General features: G+C 34.3%; 1 protein-coding gene across 1 annotated transcript in view; it reads right to left on the reverse strand.

Annotated features, from left to right (window-relative positions):
* The window catches only part of LOC111084992, a 32423-nt gene extending 26491 nt beyond the window's left edge, over positions 1–5932 (reverse strand). Inside the window, exon 1 of the mRNA XM_022381814.1 lies at positions 5615–5932. The gene's annotated coding sequence lies outside the window, so the exon portion shown is untranslated. The remainder of the gene's footprint in view (positions 1–5614) is intronic.
* Positions 5933–9001: the final 3069 nt, after the last annotated feature.

A 9001-nucleotide genomic window follows, 5' to 3' on the forward strand; every position in this document is an offset into this window, starting at 1 on the left:
TATATATATTATTTATACCTTCGGTGTATAGGACGCAAGCAGATTTTGACATCAAATTTTGGGATAAAAAAAGTGCGTCTTGTACACCAACAAATACGGTACATTATTAGATAATACTATTCATTATTTTGCACTAAGAATATAAAATACACATAATAAAAACTGAAAGTTTCTTTAAATACTTGTTTGGCTCATGAACTGTTCATAATACGGCAAAAGTACTACAATATTACTTGCATGTTAGTGTAGTCAGAGTCTTCACCAGCTTTTCTTATTAGATAAATATCTAGGATACTTCGAATAATGGTGAATACAAATATATTGTATATGTGAACAAACAAATGTTGTAGCCTCTGCTATGGCATAGTACCCACAGAGCACAGAAGGATACCCTTCCAACATGCTTTTCACAGACTTTCGATAATACAATATCCATGTATAAACATGTAATTAAATGTGTTCAAAATATTTGTCTGTATTGGAAATCAATAAGTTAATTAGAATAACAGCGGAAATTTAATAATAAGAAAAACAAAAGGCATCCCACTTATTAGTTATTATTATTAACGTTTTGAAATGATCCCTCACTTCTTTCCAACAATTTACAGTAATTAATTTAGTAACGGTCCATTATGCAATGTGTTTGTGCACGGCACTTGGTGTCGGCAAAGGCCAGTTGCTGTCTCCTGGGTATTTTCATCTATTTATCTACCAAATGTATATTTTGTTAATGGATGTCCTCTCAGAATTGTTTCTTATCCAATATATACCCATTCTCTTAACATAAGGGAATTGTGATCCTGCTATGGGTCATCTTTAACTTATCGGTGCATTCTAGATAAAAAAGTTACAAATACATATGATTGATTAAGTCTGGTGTACGAAGTCATCTTTATTGACGCTGTGGACGTTAACTGCTTTGCATCTGTGAAAGACCCAAAGATGATGATAATAATAAAAAAATAAAGTGTGACAAAGCTTCTGCTTCAGGTAGGTTCAGGGACTAGAAAATTATATTGGAGACAAAACAAGAACTATCAAAGCACAACAAAAACCAACAGCATGTAGAAAAATTTCAAAAAAGGTAACCGTTTTTGATCTCAACAGCTCCTGTACATCAACAAATGTCAGCACAACAGCATTGGCAAATAAAATTGGAAACAACAGAAAAGTTCATACAGAAGTCAGTGGTCAAACAGGCAGGCATTGTAGCTGCCCTTTCTTGTTTAAAACTGCTATTTGAAATTATGACAAATCCAGGAATTCAAGCAATATTTGTGTTTATAGAGTTATCCACATTAATAGCAAGCTATGACCCAGTGCTTAAGAACCACCTACAGTGAAGAAGAACCCCATGGGTATTCTTAATTATTTCTCAGCGAAAAGTCAGAATGAGACTATCTGGACTATGCTGGAGGGGCGAGAAGTAAAAATCAATGAGGTAGTGAAGAAGGCTGTATACTGGGCAAAATCAGCTGTCAGTTGTTATGCAGTATGTTAGTAAAGAAACAGAAATACGGACTCTCTGATTCATGTAGATTTTGCAAAAAAATCCAAGTGGAAATCATTTGGATACATGTATTCATGAAACTCCGGAGCATCATGGACTCAACATCTACAATCTGAGGGAGTCAATGATTAGCTGGTTGTACATCTATGTCAGGTGCATGTAAAGGTGTTCAGACAGTAAGCCACAAAACAGGTGATAGAGCGTATTTTATATACATAGATTAACTCTTCTTGTTGCAAGAATTCTTTGAATCGTAACTTTATGGAGTCATTGAACATTTGTGTACAATTTTGGAAAATCACACCACGAGACATAGCTTTTTTTTCTTGTAATACAGGAAAAATATTTGAAAAACAAAGACTCCCACTTTAACAAAACTCTGAAATCAACGACTGTAACAAGGTGGTCAGGGAGAATCGATAAGTGCAAAGCTTTGCTTTCCACGAGTGAGTCAGTTGTTCACGTTGACAGTGCATTTAACAAAGAGGCATCTAGTACAGCATTGGTTCGTACCAAAGTTATTAATTTTGATTTTTGTCTGATACCATTCAGATAATTATTTCAATGATAGATGTGGTCTCCAAATATCTTTTTGCAAATGATTGCATAAATGATTGCGGACTGCATATCTGAATTAAAGACACTAAAATCAGATGAAACATTTCAGGTGTTGTAGATTGAAACTGAATAACTTCCTAAAAGTAGAAGTTTCAAGAGGAACGGAGAGAAAGGAAAGGGTAAAAAAAAAGGATCATGTGTAGCTTAGTTCATATGGCGCATTTCGCATTGGAAGCATCAGTGAGAGATTTAATACTGAAGCACTGCCACTACTAAAACAAATTTGTAGTTTAACATATCCTTCAGTTTAAAAAATCGAGAAATGAAATAGCTTACAACTCAATAATTAGAAGATGACGATCTACAGATAACAAAGCAGAAATAGAATATTTTAATCTACAGACTTGAAAGAGTGACACACCTACCAACTACACTAAAATACATGTATCTGTTTCAGAGCAAAGTTAATTATTTCTAGATGCATACAGCCAAATTTTAAAGATATGCCAGCTAGTCCTGACATTTCCAGTGACATTTTGCAGTAATGAAAGAAGCTTCTCAGCCCATAGCATAGGCGGTAGAATCGGGAGGGGACTAGAGATACTTTCTCCCAATTTCGACCTGGTAACGAAGTGCCTCTTTGAATAGAGAATATATTTGTATATACTTATCGGAGAAAGTCACTGTTTCAGTTCTGAATTCAATGGTTTGGGTTAACATAGCAAATAAGATGCCCCTAATCATCGATGCCCTCCTCTGACTTCAGATATGTTCAGCTGCATATGATTAAATTTTGTGAAAAGTCATCTAAGAAGCACCATGAAACACAGGATCGCTTGAATGACCCCAGTGGTGATTGCAGTAAAAGCTGAGAGAATTCATTCAGTAGACCTGTAGCACGTTAGGAACGCCTTCTAGAATTCAATTGAAAGTTGGTCGGTAGGAGAAACACTATTTAATATTTAACTAGAGCAGTGAATTGTGCTACACGTGGACTTGAAATATCAGTACGTACCATTAAATACACTAAATACCAACTATTGATAACAAAAGTGCTGTTTTCTGACTGTGTTCTACACACACACACATAAAAAAACAATAAAAAATAGCTGCATCACGCTCCTGAGCCTATGTTATTAATATAGATTTTTCTCGAAATCTGTATTGTTATTTAGCCATAAGGAAGTTTAGTGTAACATGGTAGGCGTGGCTTTAATGCTGAAACTGCCTTTCTCCAAAGTTTACGAAACGTATTGAACCATATATGAAAAACGAGCCAGACTAGATTGAATGAACGAGTGTTTCATTTATAGTTTTGCTTTGAATTTCGCGCAACGCCACACGAGGGCTATCTGCGCTAGCCGTCCCTAATTTAGCAGTGAACGACTAGAGGGAAGTCAGCTGGTCATCACCGCCAAATCTTGGGCTACTCTTTTACCAACAAATAGTGAGATTGACCGTCACATTATAACGCCCCCCACAGCTGAAAGGGCGAGCATGTTTGGTGGGAAGGGGATTCGAACCCGCGACCCTCAGATTGCGAGTCGAGCGCCCCAACTGGCCACACGCCGCTGTTTCGTTTATAATTTAGTCAATTTGTCTGTTACTGTCAATTAGTTAACAAGTGAGTTAGTTTAAGGCTGTGAATTATGACCTTGGGTTTTGTAGGCACGATAAGTGTCCTACGTACGATGAAATTAGCGAGAAAATGTAATTTCTGTTCTGTTTCAGGGAAGATAGTGTGTGTGTGTTTATAGACTGTGTAATATAATTTTTAAAATATTAGTGGAGAAACATCTCCACAGTTTCAACATTGACGAAGCAAAAAATTGCCTTGCTCCCGCTAAGTCGTCGCCTATGCCAGCTGAATAAAATGTCAGAAAGAAATATTTTGTTGTTTATTAAAATCATAGTACATACTGGAAGAATTTAAACACTTTGGCAATCAGATTAGAAAAAAAAAACGTATTTTATTATCCAGATAATAATAGTAATAATAAACTTTATTTCAACCAACATTTCGCCATTGCGGCTTCATCAGGTAGTAATACAAGAACTGTTAAAAAATTCGTATCTGTTGGTTCACAATCCTCATAAGTTCAAGTAAACAAACTTATAGATACAAAATAAAATTAAAGTTTTTTTATTCCTATCTGGAGAGTGAAGGTCCTCTTTATTTAACTTCATTGTCATAAAAAAGTAGAAAAAAACGAAACTTTAAACCTAGCAAACATTCTACGATATATAACAATGTACATAACTTTGTATTTAATATTACCTGTAGCTGTGTTTTTATTATGTCTTTCCACAACGTATAACAATATATACATCATTGTATTTATTGTTACCCTGTAACTAGGACTGTGTTATATTCTACTACGATACAAAATAATACATATAAAATTATCCATTGTTGTTATCCTCATCCTAGAGTTGTGTAATGTTCTTCACCGATATACATCTAACATTACTTTTATTGGTGCACTATAGTTCTTGTTCAATAATGATTTCTAGAATGCATAAACATACACGTAAGAATGTTCTTGTTACCATGTAACTATAGTTGCGTAATGTTCTTCTTTAATACATAAGCGATTTTATTGCTATCTCATATTTCTCTTGAGTAATTCTCTTGTGTGATGTGTAATGAAAACACAACATTATATCTATTGTCACCCTGTAACTATGGTTGTATAATGTTCATCTTTGATACATAAATGTTTTATTGTTGTCCTATATTTCTCTTTTGTGACGAATAGCAGTACACATAACACTGTTTTTATTGTTACTCTATAGCTATTGTTTTGTAACGTTTTAAGTCCTACTCGTAATAAAGTTATTTCGGTAAGAAGAAGAACAACAAGAAAAAAAAAGATTTCAGAGAGTCAATCTTCAGCTAAATAAATTAGAAAACACTTTAGAGTTTACGTATGAATGATTGAAGTCCGTAGTACTAGTTTTAACTAGTAAAATAAAATTTGAAAGCAGAGCGTGAGCCCCAAGTGGATCGATCCAAAGCACAGTTTTCAATAGTGAACAAGTTCCCGCGTCAGCACGCTTCGCGAAACAATACTTGTAAAGCTCCACTTTTCTCTATAGGTTATCCTACTCGTCACAAGCTTCCAACGTAAGCATTAACTTTATTCCTGTATTGCTCTGGCGTACGATAGTAGGATAAGGGAGTATCATATAAGGATAAATTAGAATTATACGTAATGGAAAAACCTCTTAACATTAACAGAATTCTGAAATATAAAATAATCTATACCTGACAAAATAAAGAAATTTTTACTGTGGTAAATTAGCCAGCTACTTAACAAAATAGTCAAAATTACAGTAAGTAATCGTTTCAGTGAATTTTTGGACAGAGTTATAAACGTCATTGCAAGGTTTAGAATCTATAAACATTAGTAGAAATGCAATTCTGAGAAGAAAGTATATTTGTGCATATATTTAATGGTTTTATGTTTTAATATTTCTGGTGATGTTGCACAACAGGAGAGAATGAATCACTAATTGTAAAAGGACCAGAAAACAATGTCTTACCTGGTCTTAGCTTATCAGGTTCTAGTAGAAATAACAGGAGTAGTGTTGTCAGCTACTTGGGAGTGGTTGGAAAAGTCATAGCACTGTAAACCACAGCAGAAGAATATTTGAATGATATCGTTTAGTCTTAAGGTTTAGCGCATTTTTAATACTTGTGAACAAATTGATGATTAAGTAGACAGTGCTTGAGAATGTTCATTTCCTATTCATAATTCTTGCCTAACGTTTCTTAATCCTTAGGCAAATATGTATTCAAGACATTCAACTACCAGCTTAGAAGCTCAGTACGATATACACATACAATACACTTACTAGTTCAGCTCTTAGCACGGAAACCGCATGCGCGGAGGGAAACTTGGCGGTCCATGAGGCCGTATCCTAGCAACTATATCTTCCCTAGTTCACGTGATAGCTTGGCGGGAATTCTGTGCATCAGTACCTTAATAACTTTCCGATGTCATAAGAAAACGAGTGATGATTGGTTGAATGTCGCTGTTGTTATGGTTGAAGAAGAAGAGAGAGAGAAGAGGTAAAAGAAATAACATATTATGAAGGTTGATTTGATATTCCAAACACAGAGAAAATTCATCGATCAAAATCTCTCGAGAAATCTGCTTCGAGGGGGAAAGTGCTATCGCTAAACCCAACGCTTTTAGTGTATGTGTTTCAGGCACATCCTTCTCTAGTATATTGTTTAGGGATGTACAGCCTACTCAAACACATCACAGCAAATAAAACATGTGATTAAATTATAAACAAACTTAAGAGAATAACTTATTTACTTAGAATGATTAAGTTCACATTTTGTACGTTAGAACTGGAGAAGCGATTAGCTTTGTTGGATAAAATGGTTCTCATATGATAACGAGCTTGAACTTCATTTCTTACCAAAGACAATACTTATTGGTCCCAATATAATGAATTAACAGTGTGGTGAGGTCGGTACTTTAACAATGAGCAAACTTTTGGAAATCACAAAATAAACGTTGAACTTCTGCAAAGTATTATATAGACATATAGTTCATTCATTGTGGCGTAATTATTTCTTTGCTTTACGAATTAGTAGATCGAGGGAGGGTTGACAGCTATTCTGATGAATGAAATCAAAGGAAGAAGAGTGAGAGGCAGACAGAGACTCAATTGGCTCGATGACATTAGAAAATGAATTGCAGGCAAGAAGTCTGAATTAGGAAACTTGGAGGAAGGAGTGGAGAATAGAGAATAATGGAGAGTCATAGTCGACCCTCAGAATTTTGAAGGACATCGTGATTCATTCATTGAGATTTCAAAACCTCATCATCAAATTGTTTTCACGGAGTTTGAGTTTTTACAGTGTTCTATTACCAGCTAATTGTTTGTGCTACTGTATGCCAGGTTCCTTTAATCCACTCACTAATTCATTGATCTGGTTATATTACTGTCTATCATTAAAGTTTCGTATGTAGAATTCAGGATGTTTGGATATTGTGAGATGTTATTGTTTCGAGGTATATTTGTTGGCAAATGAAAATCTAGCTGTCTGTCTATCCACCTGCCAATTTATCTGCTCCTCAGATTTACTCGTAAATTTCTCAGATGTCAGAAACGTTGCTATGAGTTGAATAAAAGTGTACCAATCTACATAAGTTCCATAGCAGTTGTCTATCATAATAAACAAGAGCAAGCACTTTCTCAGAGACTTAAATATTATTTATAGACTCAATAATGGCAAAAGTGTTAATTTTACCCTAAGTAGCTTTACTTAATTGTTACGTATTATAATTTTGAATAGCCTGAAACTAAGTTAAATGATAATTTAGATTTAGAAATTAAATAAATGTCGATATATATCCAATTTATGATACTTGCCATCAAAATTGATACACACGGCTTTTTTAATACAAATATATTTTAATGTACAAAACATAACACAATTTACAATAACTCTTATCACAAGTAGTGATTTATGTACAAAAGTTTTACAAACTTACAAATAATATTTAGGCCTCTATCTGGTCTGGATCTTCCTTGATATCTTGTCGTGGGTTTACGATGAACGAATTAGTTCTGAGTAGATGTAGATACAATTCACTTAACATGGAGCTAGCTAGCTAGCTCTGTTTTTCGTTCTTTGCCGGCCACACGTCGAGTTATCCACCGATGAAGTTGTATAATGTTTGCGTAAAAATTATAATATCCGATGTGCATCCGCTGAAGTTAAATAGTTTGTAATATTCGAAATCCATAAACGTTCCTAGTCAAACATCTGAAGTTCCCGATTAATAAGCGTTATACCAATCACAGTAATATCTTCCGAGGTTTATAGTACACCAATTATAGCAAACCAATAATATATACTGTCTTTTGGCGCGTCGAGTTGATTATATTTATAGGCTGAGAAGAGTTTGTCGAAATTTCAGCTTACGTAACAATATAAACGATACACCAATGTATACGTACACACACATATATTGTTGATTCTTACACTCGAGAATTTTCTACAATTTTAATGAATAGGCGGGAATTTCGCAATACAGTTTAACAGTATGAGTTATGTACATTTCCGGATATAAATCTTAAACAAACATCGATATTAAAATAGATATATGGTAGTAAATCCGTCACATAATTTATTAAGAAAAATATATCTATTTGGATGATTCTTTGGGCTACAACAATAAATCTTGAAAAAGCTTTTAACATCCGCTGTAGTTGCATCATCCGAAACTATTCACTTGCTCTTTATTGTAAGTTGTCGTAGTTTATTGTGTGCAGTTTTTCTTTGAGTTCATGATTTATTCTGCATTCTGTTGAATCAAATGTTTGAGTTAAGAAGGTTACTCCAAAACAACAAGCAAAAAACAAAACTGTGCAATTCAATCCTGTTAGGAAGAAACAGACGCTGGGTTTGTTTTTACAGCAAACGTTTTAGAAACCGAATTTATATTCGTAAATACTTTCTGCCAATTAATTACCTTTTTTCTCATTGTCGAAATTCTCATTTATCACACATATACTAGAAAGAATAATAGCCAACAAAAAAGAAAGAGCTATGGAAACATTTTGCATCGCACAGAATAACATATCAGTATCTAGTAAAGATTTGAAATTTGTCATTTCCAAGATTCTTTATAATGCTGTGAGTGTAACTACTAAACTTGAGTGCTAATGAAAAAATGCAGTTGCTGTGTTATTGCTTTCTGTTTATTTGTTTTGAATTTCGCATAAAGCTACTTGAGGGCTATCTCCTCTAGTCGTCCCTAATATGGAAGTGAAATACAGCTGGAAGGGAGCTAGTCAACACCACTAACCGCCAACACTTATGCTACTCTTTACCAGCACATTATAACGTTATATTTGCCAGTTTTCGACCTTGGGCTGGATAGCTGAAAAACGGCATATACATCA

Source organism: Limulus polyphemus, unplaced genomic scaffold (assembly GCF_000517525.1).
Source record: "Limulus polyphemus unplaced genomic scaffold, Limulus_polyphemus-2.1.2 Scaffold193, whole genome shotgun sequence".
Lineage (NCBI taxonomy): Eukaryota > Metazoa > Arthropoda > Merostomata > Xiphosura > Limulidae > Limulus > Limulus polyphemus.